Source organism: Callorhinchus milii, unplaced genomic scaffold (assembly GCF_018977255.1).
Source record: "Callorhinchus milii isolate IMCB2004 unplaced genomic scaffold, IMCB_Cmil_1.0 Scaffold10, whole genome shotgun sequence".
Taxonomy (NCBI): domain Eukaryota; kingdom Metazoa; phylum Chordata; class Chondrichthyes; order Chimaeriformes; family Callorhinchidae; genus Callorhinchus; species Callorhinchus milii.
In genome coordinates, this window is record NW_024704751.1 from 9943188 (window position 1) to 9959584 (window position 16397).

Genomic DNA, 16397 nt, shown 5'->3' on the forward strand with positions numbered 1-16397 from the left:
TAGTCTTCTATAAATCTCTAGTTCCATTCCTTGCCAAAACACTTACTTATAAAATAATCCTTGCATCTGATATAGCGTCTTTCATATCGGGAGCACACCGCAAAGTACTTCACACGATTTGCTGCAAGTGTCAATAAGTGTAGTGACTGTATTTTGTAGGAGAAAGGAACGCGGCAGCCAATATGCGCACAGCAAAGTCCCACAAACTGTCAGCAACAAAGCGAATGACCAATTTTATCTGAGGGATTGATTCTTGGTCAGAACGCCAGAAGATACTCCCTTATCTTTTCAAATAGCAGTCGAAATCAACCACCCTTTCTCATAATGTTTTTCCACCAGCTCACTACCATCTGTGCAAAGAAATATTTCCTGCTCTTTTAGTATATCTGAAAGTATTGCTCTCAGTTTACTTTCTCAATCCCATTTACTATGTAATATACCTCCAGAAGGTTTCCTCGGAGATGTATTAACTGCGACTAGTTTCTAAGGAATGGTCTGTTTGAGAGCACCCCTTGTCTTTCAATCAGAGCATGGATCTAAATTGGCTGCAGAAGATTTGGAATTTAGGAATAAATATATCCAATTTGAATTAGATTTTGTTTTCCAAACATGGACTTATTAATTGAGATTGGAATTCGGATTGGATTGCCACCAAAGATCTATGTATTGTCAGACTCAGATCTCCCACAAGATGCAATTACAATGTGGTTTGATTGATGGAGTTGTCCTGAACTTTACTCCTCGATGCAGAATGCATACAGATATTTTTTCATTGAATTCATGAAAATTTCAATACAAAGAAAACAGGACAGGAAGAAAGAACTGGAACTTGATGGGGGGGGAGGGGGGAGAGAGGACAAGGCTGGAACAGTCATTTTCCTCATCAGATTCCTCATTCTTTTCTCAACTGTTTCCTCTTTGGGACACTTTCCTCCCAACGTGAAAGGCGCTATATAAGTGTAAACTGTATTGTGCATACAGCACCTTTCACTGTTGAGGATGATGACCAAAAGCATGGCCCAAGGCTAGGTACACAGTGACATGATGTTCTGGATCCACAATACTCTGCGCAGAGTGTCAGATCAGAGCGAGATGGTGAGCCTCAGCCATCTCCCAAATGTGAGAGTGTCAAGTCGAGAGCAAAACAGGCTGACGAGATGAATGACCAATTCCCTAGTGCACAGGTACCATTTGTTGTAAGAAAAAAAGAATATTAGTTTTGAAACTAAGATAAAGGATATAAGGTTCCAGTTGCGTTGGGAGGAGTTGGAGGCAGAGAAGAAAGGCAGAGCAAAGGAGTCAGCAACCACTGCCAGCTTGTGTTAGCAGGAGCTCACAGTTAACTTTACACATCCCTTGTCTGAACTCATTTTATGAATGGGTCAAATGACAGACTGTTCAGCCAAAGAGAGAACTGACAATTTAACTTCAGTAAATAACTGCCCGTGACAATCATCCAGGAAGATGATCTTTTAGAAAAGAAATTGGTCTCTTTGGAATTTTACACCGTTTTCAGGGAGTTTGAACATCACTGGGCTCTGCCAAACACACCCACTCACAGACAAATGGGCCCCATTCACTCCTTGCCAGCTCTTTAACAGAGAAAACAGGAGATGCCATTCCCCCTCCCCGATCACCTTGACAACAGCTTGACACTATACTCTACCCAACGTGAGGCCACTGTGAGTCTTTGTTTCCCAGGCCTGACATATTCCATAAAGTTTTGTGAATTTATGTTTACTGGACAGGGAAGAAAGTTGATTCATTACTGTCAACACACATTAAAATTTCCCAGCATCGGATTGTGCAATAAGTACCTGTACAGGATGGACATTGCTGAAACTGAATGAAATAATAATAAAGAAACAATTGGCCATCGTCTCATTGCGCCTGTTTCTGTGTAATTTGCTGTGTGTTGCAAATTATTTTGCCTCAATAATGCTTCCCCTTTAAGGTCTTGTATCAGCAACACTGCGTGATGGAAAGGGCTTTATAGAAATGAGATCCTGGAGGCTAATGGCCCTGAACTTCACATTGACAGCAAGCTCCTTCACTCAGTAAGCTGTGTGAGCCACGAGCAGCAGTGACAAGTCCTTCACTGTTCAGGACCCTGAAGGATTTGAAAGCTGAGAAGTTAGCATTATTGCTCCTGGGACCTGAACTAGACACAGGTCCTCAGGACCTGCACCAGGAGACACAGTTTCCAGTATTGTAAACCCAAGAGACCGAAGTCTGAGGTTTGCATTGGGTCCCAGTTGAGGATTGTGTTGACTGTTCCCTACTTTGGATGTTTGCTTCTTGAGACACAACCTAGTATTTGATTGGCAAACATTTCACATTGACTGGAATGCTTCAGTACATAAAAGATGACCAGAGGCATGGTCAAAAAGGAGGGTCTTGAGAAGGACCTTGAAGATGAGAGAAGGGGCGAGGCGAAGGGACTCCGGGCTGGAATGGTGGCAAAATGCCTGACCTCAAATGGTACGGAGGGCGGGCAATGTGAAGCAGGCCTATGTCTGCCGAGCAGAGGGAGCGGTGGGTAGGTAGGATTGTTGGGATAGGTAAGAATGAAACCAGGAAAGGACAGAATCATGAAGACAGAGATGAGAGGAAAGGTGGTGGAGAACGATATTGGTTTAACGTCTCATCCAACAAATGGCATCTTCAACAACGTGACATTCCCACAGTATTAGACTTTGTGGGTTCAAAGATCCAACATGGGACTTGATGCCATAACCTTCCGATTCAGAGGCAAAGGTGCTACCAACTAAGCCGTATTGGCACCGTATCTATATAGAACATTTTGGTGGAACACAGAGTGGGGTGGAAGAGACAAGTCCAAGACAAGGTGTTTTTTGTGGGGTCTGTGGAAGGAATGGGCTTTCAGGGCTGAGTGACCACTTGTTACTCGGTGTTTTCTTACGTTCTTAGAACATGTTGTGCTGGAGAGGAAGCAAAGTCTAAACAAATATTCAAAATTCTGCCCTGGCCGCAATTTATTTTATTACATTCCTTTTACGATATGGCGATAAGATGTTATTCAAAATAAACATTTCTGAGAAAGTCATAATATTTTACTAGATGTGGTACGGGATTGACTTTATTGCATTAGCTGAGAATGATCACATTGGTCCTGAACTAAGAGGCTGAATGAAATGTCATGCATAAACATTAACATTACCTTTATAGCTTTAGCATTTAGCTTGGCAGACAGTGATTTGAATGTGAATTTTTTTCCTCAGTCCACTTCACTGACTGTTTGACTCAAAAGTCTAGAGCATGTGCCAATGATTATATATATTATATAATATATATATTATATTATATGTGTGCAACCAGAGGAATTATAATAATAATAATCCTTGCATTTGATATAGCGCCTTATCACGTCTTCTAGACGTCTCAAAGTACTTCACAGAATATAGTGTAAAGTGAATTGACGGTATATTTTGTGGGTGAAATTGTTTAGTTGAAGCTATTTTGGGAAAGCATAGCTTTTGAGAAAATCATACACATTTGAGATATCCTCAAAATTCTGTCAATCACTGACTGACCTTTATGACCGATTAAGGGTAGTACAACAGATATGAAATGAAGACTAATAGGATAAAATACGACTGAATTTCATTTTATATGGTTACTTTATTAAGTAATATTTTTGTGCATAGTGTGGCAGAAATGGCTTCAGGATCCACCAGTTCCCAAATGTAGCTGGGAATTGATCCAAGTCGGTGTCTGTTAGCGTGTACACGAAACCTAATATGCTCAATCACATTCATCTACATGCAGAAGTATTGTCACTGTCACTTGGAGTAAAGTAAACTGATTACCTCTTAACCTACACCTCAGAGGACTGGATGAGGACTGGATAGCTTACAGCACTATGTAGGTTCCATGTTAATTCCAGTTATGTACTACTATTCTCCTAAGGCTATCATAGGGGTCAATGTAATACAACAATAAACTCAGTTCAGAACCACAATAACATTAGCTGGATTCAACCTGGTCATGACATAGAGCAGCTCCAGAATTACAATACAGCCTTTAGCCGGGTTTAACTTGTGTAACATAAATCAGGACCACAGTAGAAAAGGTCAGTTTCGGAACAGCCATAGCAACAGCTGGAGTTTATGTTATAATTGTGGAGTCCTGTAGGTTAGTGGTTAGAGCACTCGCCTCGCAAGTGAGAGGACTGGTCCTGGGTTCAATTCCCGGGCCGGGCGAAACGTTAGGCAAGTTTCCTTACTCCACACGCCTCTATTTACCCAGCAGTAAGTAGGAACTCTTTATACTCTTTATCTTAAATAATGTACAAAAATACGGTATGTGTCAGAAAGCAGAAATGGGTTGCTCTTATCAGGAATGTAGTCCAGTTTCTGTGAATGGGGATAAATTCAGGCAAAGGTCAAAGTCCTTTTTAATGGGAAAAATATAAAGGAGACATTACTGCACATGCAAGTGAGTTTCACATCAAATAGTTAGCAAAAACATGACTTGTGGTGAATTTGCCCACAAAATATACAGTCAATTCACTTTACAGTATATTCTGTGAAGCGCTTTGAGACGTCTCGAAGACGTGAGATCAAATGCAAGAATTATTATTATTAATACTATTATGATTATTGTTATAGTTCTCTTCCTTCAATTAGATGGAGCCCTAAACCCTCAAACCTTTCTGTACTTTAATGCCAATCATCCGAGTATCACTGATCGACAACCAGAGATATGCTGCTACAAACACAATGGTTTTAATTGAATAAATTTTCCATCGATATACATCTGCCAATTTTACTAGTGTTGTAGCAAAATTGGAACACGAGTTCTGATTTCGTTAGTATTCCCTGAGGCAGCCCAGAAAGCTGTGTTTCAGGCCTCGGCTTTCCTAAGGGAATCCAGCACTGATGGCACCGAGGACTTTTCAGCCAGCTTTGAGTGCAAGCATTAATCAGATGTCACCTGGGGTGTATTTCGAACACATTTTTAATCTCATTCCTTAAATATAAGATTGTGTTTAGGAATATCGCAAGTTTCGGATTGGTTGATCTAACGAGCAGCTGATTCACTCACCATAGCCAAACCATGAGAGGTAGTAACAAACACAATGATAAGCTACACTGTTCAAACCAATTGAATTTGAGGACCTACTGAGAGGACCTGGGTTCGATTCCCGGGCAGGGTGAAACCTTAGGCGAGTTTCCTTACTCCACATGTCTCTGTTTACCGAGTGGTAAGTAGGAACCCGGTTGTTAGGCGACTGGCAGATCACATTTGGAGGTAATAATTCTTCTTTCAAAAAACTGCAGTCACGCAATCCACGACTGTTTGTGGGACGCTGCTGTGTGCAATTGGCTGCCGCGTTTCACCCACAAAATACACAGCAAATTCACTTTACAGCGAATCCTATGAAGCGCTTTGAGACGTCTCAAAGATATGATAAGGCGCTGTATCAAATGCAAGGATTATTATTATTATTTACTTTATTTAAAGCTCATTTGGGCAGCCATGGTGATGTGAGTGAGCTGGCTGTCAGACTTTGACAATGAGGGTGAGTGCAATCGGCTAGCGTAGAAGGGAAGCTGATTCATTGCCTGACATGCTCGGAAAATAGCACAAATGATTAGTGGAGAGCACTCATGCTCAGTGCTAGCCTGGGGGCTAACATTTCCAACACACTCCATTAGACCACTAAATGCACTTTGTCTCTCCCTGAAAACAACACCTCCCAGTGGCAAATTATCACCCACGCCATCTCATCCCTGCACCAAAAGGCATACGAAATGTCTCGCTTGCTTTTAAAGCCTCCGGAAAACCTACCGCCTTGAATGTACAATAGCCGCAGTGGGAGCTTTACAGCGTTAACAATGTAAATGTAACCAAGGAATATTCAACTGGGCCTGGAAATTGTACAGTAAATTATTTTCAAAAGGATGAACATGACACATATAGGTGCATAGTATTCGGTGTCGAGGTTCAAAGGACTATGGTAAAAGGGTGTGACATCAGGATTGAAAGATCTGCCAAGATCTAATTCACTGGTGGAACAGTGGATCAATGGCTCGAAGGCCTCTTCCTGTTTTCTGATGTTTCTAAAAAATAATGCACCAAGCCAAAAGACGATCGTGTACTTATACAGTGCTTTTGACGCATGATGAAAGTCTCAAAATGCTTTATAAAGACTCAGGATACCTGAGCAAAGAGGAAGGCAATTTTAAGAGTGTTGAGCAAAGGCACAGTCCAAAAGGTATGTTTTTAAATGAAGTTTGAACTTGGGGACGTGAGTCAAAGGGATTTGGTGAGAAAGAGAGAGACCACGCAGACATAGAGCAAGATTAATGAGAGTCAAAGAGTCTGGGGTTATTCAGAATACAATGAGATGTCACGATGGGAGAGTTAATGTACCGGAGGGATGGGTTCGGTAGCTGAATGACCTTTCTCAACGCTGCCATTTCTTACTTTCACTAAATATTAACTGGCATCAGTCAGCAGAGCGAATGTACAGGCTTCGCTTAACTCATGGTTAGCCAAGGCAAAGAGCGGAATAGAGAAGGCAGTAGGAATCCCAGCTGCCAGACTTTTCATTCTATAACTGAATAGTCAAATGTTTTACCCTCCACGGCCTTGCTCCTCCCTACCTCTGTGACCTGCTGACTCCATATTAATCTGTCCGCTCCCTCCGCTCAGTGGGCTCTGGCCTGCTCCATCTTCTTCGCCCAACCATCAGCGGTTGGGCCTTCAGCCTCTCTGGCCCCACTGTTTGGAACTCCATCCCACAGTCCCTTCACCTCGCTCCCTCCATTGCTTCCTTCAAGGCCCATCTCAAGACCCTTCTCTTCGAGCACACTTTCAATCACCCTCCTACCCCCACCCTCCCTGCCCTCCACCTCTTCTGATTCCAACCCACGGTTTGGGTCCAAATCCCTGACTGTCCAGCACCTCAGGACGTCCTCCCGACGTGAAAGGCGCCGTGTAAATGACATTTTGCTGTTGTTTACACATGTAGATCCCAGTTTCAGCACAGAGCGTGGGAGTGTTCCAAACTGTACTGGGTGTGAGGGTGGTGATATTGCACATCCCACTAGTTTCATTTCAAACCCGTTAGTAAATAAAATGCACTGCATAATTTAAAATGTCGTAGCCATTTAGTTACTCACAGAAATTAAATTACATGATTGTTTTAGGCCCTATCTCATTTTGTTCTTTATATTTAATTCCATCTGCGGCAGACACCGCTAAATGGCAACCACTCAACAAGGCTTCTCAGATTCACTTTAACTTAATTTAATTTAAAATACTGGAAACAACTTGCTCCATTTGCATTTTTGTTTAATAAAGGGGTGCTGTGTTTTCAGGGACATCATCAAAAAAACAGACAAGCGTTGTACACAATTAAATCAACTCGACTCAGCAAGCGACACTGCAATGTATCTGTCTCTCCTTTATGCCTTTGTTCATTTGATTTGCAAAGCCATGAAAAAAAAGCTTTGTCAGACATTTTCTCCATGAAATTTGGTGCCCCTTGAAATGTCAGAAAGCAAGTTGGCCGTGAGCCAGGTTTTCATCCCACCATTGAGCTGGAGAGCGAGATGGTAATTAATCAGGTTGATTGTATTTGCAATTGATGTACCGGTCAACTTATTAAACGGGAGTTACAAGCAGGGCCACACAAAACAGTTCTGACACCGTCTTTGCTTAGGAACAGGAGGAGGCCATTCAGCCCCTCAAGCCTGTTCCGATATTCTATAAGATCATGGCTGATCTGTACCTCAATCGCCCTTGCCCCATATCCCTTGATCCCCTGACATAACAAATACCTGTCTTGAAAAATTTTAATGGATCCAGCATCCACATCCTTTTTGGGGAGAGAATTCCATATTTCCACTACGTTTTGGGTGAAAAACTGCCTCCTGATGTCACTCCTAAATACCCTCGCTCTAATTTTAAGATTATGCACCTTGTCCTGGATTCCCCCACCAGAGGAAATAGTTTCTCTGTAGCTCCCCTATCAAATTGGTTTTCGCGCTTCCAAAAAGCCAACGTGTACCGTGATTATACGTTGGAAAAAATCATTCAAGTTCCAATTTCTAATAAATGCCAAATTTAGGTCCGTTGCATTGACCACAGCTACCATTCCATTCCCCCCGCAAATCCTGCAAACTCGTCATAAGAATTTGGTGTGTACATTTAAGCTCATGATACTTTTATACTCTCCAAATTACTCCACACCTTAATGTATACATGTGACGTATCTTGTGAAATTTCTCCCAGATATTTTCCGCTTCCTTTTCTCAATGTCTCTCATACTACTGGTTGAGCTATCACACACTCTTCATAACAGCTGAACTAACAGTTTTCCACTTTTCCTGCTTTCTTGGTTCGATCTGATGTAATATATTCTAGATTTGTCTTATCTGTACAATTTAATATTTTAGACCCCTCGATCAAATCTCTCGTAGAACGCCTTCTCACTTAATGTTAGAGATTAAACTTCCCTTGTCTTCCTTCATAGTTCATAGTATTCAACACAGCGTTCCATCATTGTTATATCTATCCCTTCAATACTGTTCCTAACCAGATATTTATACCATTCTTATTCAAAAGTATCACTCAATATAGCATTAATTGTTTTAGGTGGGAGTTCAATCTACATGTACACTTTTCTGCAGGAAGAAAAATCCTTCTAATCTCAGGTCTTGCTAGAAGATTCTTAATTTTACACTCCCGCTTTTGCACACACACTGCAAAATAATAAGCAGCTCACATCTCACTGCTCTGAATGCCAAGTGAGAACAGAAATAGCTCTCAGCTGCCCTGTCCTTGTTAAGTAGACAGAAGAAAAGAATTCTTGCCATTTTTAAAGGGCGTCAGTCTTTGGTGTGGGGCCCTTTGGGTACTGGCTGGGCTCAAGTCGATATCACTCTCCGCTGTTGGTCAGAAGGTCAGAAGAACCTCACAGGTAATTGTTGTCAAGTGCAGATAGTATTTATAGGTAAAAGCGGCAGGCAATTTGCCTGTTCAAGGTCCTGCAAACAGCCATGAGGTGAATGAACAATTAATCTGGAAGACCGTTAGCCTGGACAATACTTTCCGAATAGAGTCTTAATAATAATAATAATAATAATAATAATCATGCTTACATTTGATACAGGGCCTTATCACATCTTCGAGATGTCTCACAGCGCTTCACAGGATACACTGTAGAGTGAATTAACTATTTTGTGGGCGAAACATCATGGAATCTTTCATGTTAACCTGAACTAGACTCGACCTCTAATTAAAGTCTTGTGTGACACAGCGCTACAGCATCATACCGGAATGTCTGAACCTGCTGCACTCGCCCAGTGTCACAGCTGAGACCATGGGACCAAGTCCTTGTGACTTGGAGGCGAGAGTGCCACAAAATACAGCAAACTCCTGATAACTCAACCCTGACTTAACTTGTCACGACTACTTAAGTCTTTTAAGACGTTTCGCCCACAAAATATACAATCAATTCATTTTACAGAATATTCTGATATGTGCTTTGAGATATCTCGACAGCGTGATACTGTGCTGCATCAAATGCAAGGATAATTATTAACATTTATTTATGTATTTATACACACGCCTAACCTGCCATTCTAGCTGCCTTATCACTGGGAGCCTTTATCCCAAGGTGTATTAGGAGTTTTTTGTGTTAAAAAATTGTTAAACTTGGTTTAATTATTAATTTAATTGTCATTATCATTTTTAACATTTAATTCAATTAAATATTTAAAATAATAATAATTTTCATTCACACAGGCATACAGTGATACATAAATATATAGACTTGACGATCAGACCAGGGATATAGACATATATACAGATTGCAATAAAATGCTCTGAAGCCTCTTGATTTGAGAAGGCACTATGAAAATGAAAGTTCGCTTTGAGTCCTGTTAAAGTGGTCCTGAGGTGTGAGTCCACACGAACTATCTACTCGATACTGGGTTTTTGAATAGTTCAAATTCTCTTTAATATTATTAGTAGCAATCTTTGTAATCATTGAAAATAATTGCCTTACTAGGCAACTGGTTGATTTTGCCAAAATGTGCACAGTATAAAACTATACAGCTCCAAGCTCATTACTTGGCAGTCAGTTTTCATCAATCATTTCCCGGGCATAGCAAAAGGAGATCATCGTTATGAGTAAAGATAAAGATCATATCTAATGATAGGTGGAGTCTCTATATAACTCAGACAACCTGTGGATCTCGAACAGAATACACAGTCAATTCACTTTACAGTATATTCTGTGAAGCTCTTTGAAACATCCAGCGCCTTGGGACGTCCTCCTGATGTGAAAGGCGCTATACAAATATAATGTTGTTGTTGTCTAAATGTTGTGACACTTCGCTATATCAAATGCAACGATTATTATTATTGTTATTGTTATTGTTATTATTATTATTATTAACCTACAGACTTTAAACACGCAGCACTGGCACCATCCAACCAATATTTCTTTAATTAGCAAACCGAAGTTAAGACAAAGTCTGCAGGTTTATTTGAAAGATAATTGGATGGATTCAGGAAGAGGCATAACGTTAAATGGCAAGGGGAACAAGCAGGTGAGTAGGCTCTCGCGGAGAATATGAACAGCACAGACTTGATGGGCCAAATGGACTGTTTCTGTGCTGTAAAATTTTATGCTGAGCAGAGCTCACTAACAGGACCCAGCACTCCCTGACTGAAGTCAGATAATTAATCCTAATCCACAGATTGATCCTGGGACCTGCTTGGACATCCACTGTGTGGCTCAGTGGCTTTGCCAACAGGGGGAGCTGAACTTTACATTTTTTGTGAAGTTGAAAAGGGCAGCTTTTCTGAACTACAATTCATGAGTAGTTTCTAAGCCCGAAACCCATAATTTGTAATTATTATAGTTCCCACTGGATACAGAATGCCACTTTTTATCTTTGACATTTCGATCAATGACATAGAAAAGGTCTTTTAAATTGCAGCAGATTATTTTCTGAGTGTACCTCAGCCTCTCGTTCCAGTAAGAAGAGGCTTTATCTCTGATGAGATGTGTGTAGGCCTCTTTTGGTTCTGCAGTTTCGTGCTACGAGTCAAGGTGGACAAGGTGGAGTCCTGTAGCTTAGTGGTTACAGCACTCGCCTTGCAAGCGAGATGACCTGGGTGAGATTCCAGGGCAGGGCGAAACTTTGGGCAAGTTACCTTACTCCACACACGAGCCTCCGTTTACCTAACAGTAAGTAGGACTGATCTCCTCTCCTTTTTATTGCCTTTGTGAAGGGCATTGAGAACTTCATCCTATGCAAAAGTGCAAGTTGTTCTATTTTTCTTTGAGCAGTGAGTGCAGATGCCGCAACTGTGTTGGAGGAGTGACTGAGCTCAACAGCACGAGGGAGGTGAATCAAACACGAACAGTTTAAACGACTTGATCACTGAAGCACGCTGAGAGGTAATGAGTTTCTCTTCGCTGTTGCTAATTTAGCTCCCTCACATTAACAGACTCAATAATTCCTCCAAACTAGTATTCAGATGTCACCTACACTCTTTAAATTAAAACATACAAAGGTTTAACACAAACCGACAGAAATGAACAATATCATCTTAAAGGGTGTTATATAAATACAAGTTGTTGATATCGTTGAAACATAATCTTTGCTTATTAATATGATTAACCGATGGATTCAGAAGGTCCTAATGCTGGATTCTCCGAATCCCATCCCCAGATTTCTTTCCAATAAAATACGGCATTTAAGCTAATCAAAAGCAGCAGCTCAGCACTAATCAGTTCACAATGACGTCAAGCCATGAATTGTTTAAAACCTGCAAGAGAGCAGCTCAGTTATGTTAAGTGATTAAATGATTAAGCTACAGATTTCCTACTTGGCAGTCAGTGGTACTGCCAGTGATAAAATAACATTCATTATTCCAACAACTATGGCTGAAGGACTTATCTACCTCCTCAACTCAACTTAGCCAGCTGATATAGTCGGTATCAGAAAAAGTGACCGAATTCCCACATTCATGTTGAAGGCGTAAGAGGAAAACTTTTTAATTCGGCGGTTTAGACGGGTTCGTGATCATGTTTCAGTGCACTTGTGGCAACTGCGGTTTAAGTCAACCGCCACAACAACAACTTGCATTTATATAGCACCTCTCATGAGGTGTAGTGTCCAAGAATGCTTGACAGTGGCTGAGTGTTATGCATATTAATTGGACATTTACAGTTGATTCAAAGCTGCAGGCATAGCCCCAAATTGGATGCAGTGTGTTAAACGTGGGAATCGAGAACTATATGAACTGTGCTCATTGCAATTACACAATGATTTAATGCACATTTGTAGAAGTTGATTTTAATTTGCTGAAACCTTACAAAATTATGCTAATCATGTTCCTCCCTCCCCTCTCCAGATGCCCTCAGAAAGCCTAATTATCTTACTTTTTACTGTGCTCTAGGCTTAGAGCATTCAGCCATTAAATTAGTCATCAGCTCTTAAATTACCAGACTGTATCCAATCGTAGGAGGTACCTAATGCCATCTCCCACTTCACGGCCTTGCACACTTCCACTAGGATCTGCTTCAGAGCTTCAAGGACTGAATGTAGAACAATCACAATGGAAAGATCACTGGAAGATGAAATTGAGTAACATGTCCACGAGAACATGAGAATTTGTTGGCGAAAGAAGACCAAGGTCCATCCAGTTTGCCTTCCACGAGCCTGGCAGTTGCTTGATATATCATGTCCCAAACTATGTACCGTATCTATCCCGAATAACACTTTCAAGCAGAAATCTATCTAATTTGTTCTTGGAACAAACAACACTTTCTGCTTCCACCGGCTCCGTGGGCAGCCTGTTCTATACTTTTACATACATACTGTTCCCACGGGAACAGCAACAACAACACAGAGATGGAGGCAAGCAGTGTAGTGGTGAAGCACAGATATTACTCAGCGGCACTAGTTATTCTCAACATGCCTCCATCACAAAATTGATCTGGACACAAGTGCTTCGGCCACTGCATCTGCTATCAAAAGTCATACACACAAGGAAATATTCCTCGGGAGAAATAGAAGGAACATCACGGGGTAAATTCATAACATATTTGATTGTTCAGGGAGAAACGCTTCAGCGCTATGGGATTGATTTCCTGATTTATTTTGACAGGACTGCTAACATGATACAACACGATGTTTACAAACATCTGCCATGTAGTCACATTCATCAATGTGTCGCATTTGACGTTGACAAGATTCTTTCAAGTGAAGTGTCAATTAGGTTGATATTAATCTAGGAACATAGGAACATGAGTAGGCTATTCAGCCCCTCAAGCCTGTTCCACCACTCTATAGGATCATAGCTGATCTGTACCTCAATTCCAATTACCCACCTTTTCACCAATGCCCTTCCATCACCTCTTCCTGTAGGTTCTTATACCCAAGATGCAAATCTGTTCTTCAAGGTGTATGTTCCGAGTATAAGATTCATAGATTCATTGATGGTAAAGCTCAAAACAGGCCACTTGTCCTATCCAGTCTCGCTGGTTTATATCCAACACGAGTGCTTATGCAGCACACCTCAAAGGGTTCTGCATATGTTGGGTGGTGAACTATGCAAGGCACTATTAGAGCACTGAATGCTTTAGTAACCTGAGCAGCCGTTTATTATCAAATCATATGGGTTTCTCTGACTGGTTATAGATGCACTCAGTTAGCATCAGGAAGCCAAGCATTCAGGGTCCAATCATGGTTTACAAAATAAGCTTTGCAGATGCTTTTCCTATTTAAACAAAGCTGGCAGGCTAATCTAGGAAAGAATGAGGGAATCAGTCGTGTGTAGATCGCATCAATTTCAGTCACCTGTTTTGTATGTTACACAATACTTACATATTAGGGAAAGTGCTTAAGGCTGAAGTACACTGTTTCATTGACCGATACCACTTGGATTTCAAATGTGGACACTGCTTGTAGATGTAAACATGCTTTGGGAATCCGACTATTGGCTGTTTTTCATACTTTTGAACAAAACTATAAACTTACTGGCCCTTTGGAACACTGCTCTGCTGAATGAAGCCACTATTATCGTTTCAAACAACAACTTGCGCCCCTCACGCAGGGCAGTGTCCCAGAGAGCTTGAAAGTGAGCACGGTGCGAGCCGGGGGGAGGTGACCACAGGCACAGTCACAGAGGAAGGTCAACAAAGAAAGACCAAACGACAATAAATGCTGTGGCTCTCTTGGTCAAACAATTACTATGGAGTTGAGCCAAAATCCAAGTTTGGTTCCTATTCTGTACTTAATTATCTTACCTCAACCAGATGACAGTAGGTACTATAATTGGGTACAAGATTCCTGGGTATGTGGGGGGGGATAAAGAAATCAGCCTGCTCCTGATCACCATCCAGCGTACTGTATTCCACAGACACCCTTCACCTTGAAGAGCATAGAAATTCACCCCCAAAATATTACATTTATAAAACCATGCTGGTTAAAATGCTACTGGATATTATCCTGTCGGAAGTGATTATGCATGCAGTTTGCACTGAGACTAAATCAAACCCAATTGCTGCACATTTGGTCTCTTTTGCTGGAGCACCTCAGGACTTTGGTGGGTCATTGATTTTTTGCTCTGCTCAGATGATTCAGCTGCCTGGAGGGAGTTCTTCCTGTCTCTGCCTAAACTTTGTTTCTGTCCTTCTTTGTCAGATGCCTTTATTATTCGGTATCAGAACTGATGAATCCCACGTATTCTTACATGTGTGTACTGGATTGGAATATCTACATAAATATAATAATAATCCTTGCATTTGCTATAGCATTTTATCACGTCGTTGAGACATCACAAAGCGCTTCACGGAATATACTGCAAAGTGAATTGACTGTATATTTTGTGGGCAAAACGCAGCAGCCAATTGCACACAGCAGCGTCCCACCAACAGTTGTTTTGCCCAAAATATATACAGTCAAATCACTTTACAATATATTCTGTTAAGCACTTTGTCTCAAAGACATGATAAGGCACTATATCAAATGCCAGGATTATTATTATAATACTCCCACCATTTAAATGCATGTGATCAATCAGCAAGCTCAGGCAGCAACAGGGATTTAACCTTGAACCTTTCTGGCACATATATTGATTATTACTTGTGTATTTCTGCACAGAACCATTGGGAGGGGGTGAAACAGTAACTTTATATAATGGATGAGCCTTACCTTTCTTCAGCAATGTGAGACTATCCGCACTTGCCTCTAATCAGTACCTCCTCACCTCAGCCACCCTAGTTCACCTTTGTAAAGTGCTTTGAGATGTTCTCCTACATGGAAGATGCAGACTGTTGTCTGTCTGAGTGCGATGATCAATTGCTGTTAAGTGTAGATGGATTTGAAAATGGATGATTTAAAGTTGACAGTACACAGCTTCCTCTCCAGCAGAGAGCAAATTGAAATCTCTAAATGAACCCAAGACGATGCGGAGGCTAAAGGTGAACGGACATATTTATGTCATTCTGAGGTGAAGCTGAACATCAATATCTGGACTCAGTGATCTACCTGTAGGGCAGCACTCATCCAATTTGACAAGGATAAAGCCACCTTCATCAGGGAGGAGACCCACTGTGGAGGGCTTTAAAGGTGAGGGTGAGGATCTTGAACTCGATCCTCTGGGGGATGAGGAGCCAGTGAGGCCGAGCGAGGATGGGGCTGATTGACTCATAGAGCTTAGTGCAGGAGAGGACACGAGCTGCAGTTCTGAATAATCTGCCGTTTGTGGAGGGAAGAGGAGTTGTTGTGTTGGAGAATGACTATTAGCATAATGATTTGGTTCACGATTGTGCGAGTCACAGAAACTGAGGCATAAAACGCAGAGGCTATTGATCACAAGGAATTTGATTGCGTTAACATTCCCCCTTGAAAAAAATCACTCATAACTCAAAAACTTTTTAGCTTTTTCAGGGACATCAACAGGAATTTTGATCTTATAATGTTTTCCCCATGTTTGTATATTAACTGCAGTTGATGTGGTTGGACCTGCAATGTTCACAGAGTAATCTTTTGAAAGTCGACATAAATTTGCAATTCATATCTCTCTGAAGTTCCTTATCACAATTCAACTGGAGGGACCTCTGGTATCTGAATGCAAGCATCCATGTCTCAATATGGGCCTAATTTACTTATGCTTTTGAGAAAACGTTCAATGCATTGACAACAGCTGAGTCATTCGGTATTAATATTGCTCCGAGCAGTGATCTTGAAGCACTGACTGATTTGACTGGATTGTGATGCTTCACAGTGCTTGTTGCTTTTCCTGATCTGTCAATCTACTATTTCCTTATCTTATACTAGCATCTTCATATCTCTCCCTGGTGGCACCTTGCCTTTTGTGCAGCTGCTGTCTTGGGCACG

At 41.2% G+C, this 16397-nt stretch overlaps 1 long non-coding RNA gene across 1 annotated transcript; it reads left to right on the plus strand.

Annotated features, from left to right (window-relative positions):
- The first annotated feature begins 8875 nt into the window (after positions 1 to 8875).
- Positions 8876 to 11438, plus strand: LOC103180518. Its single transcript, XR_488117.2, has 3 exons — positions 8876 to 8953; positions 10493 to 10589; positions 11336 to 11438. It is a non-coding gene; the product is annotated as an uncharacterized LOC103180518 (long non-coding RNA).
- Positions 11439 to 16397: the final 4959 nt, after the last annotated feature.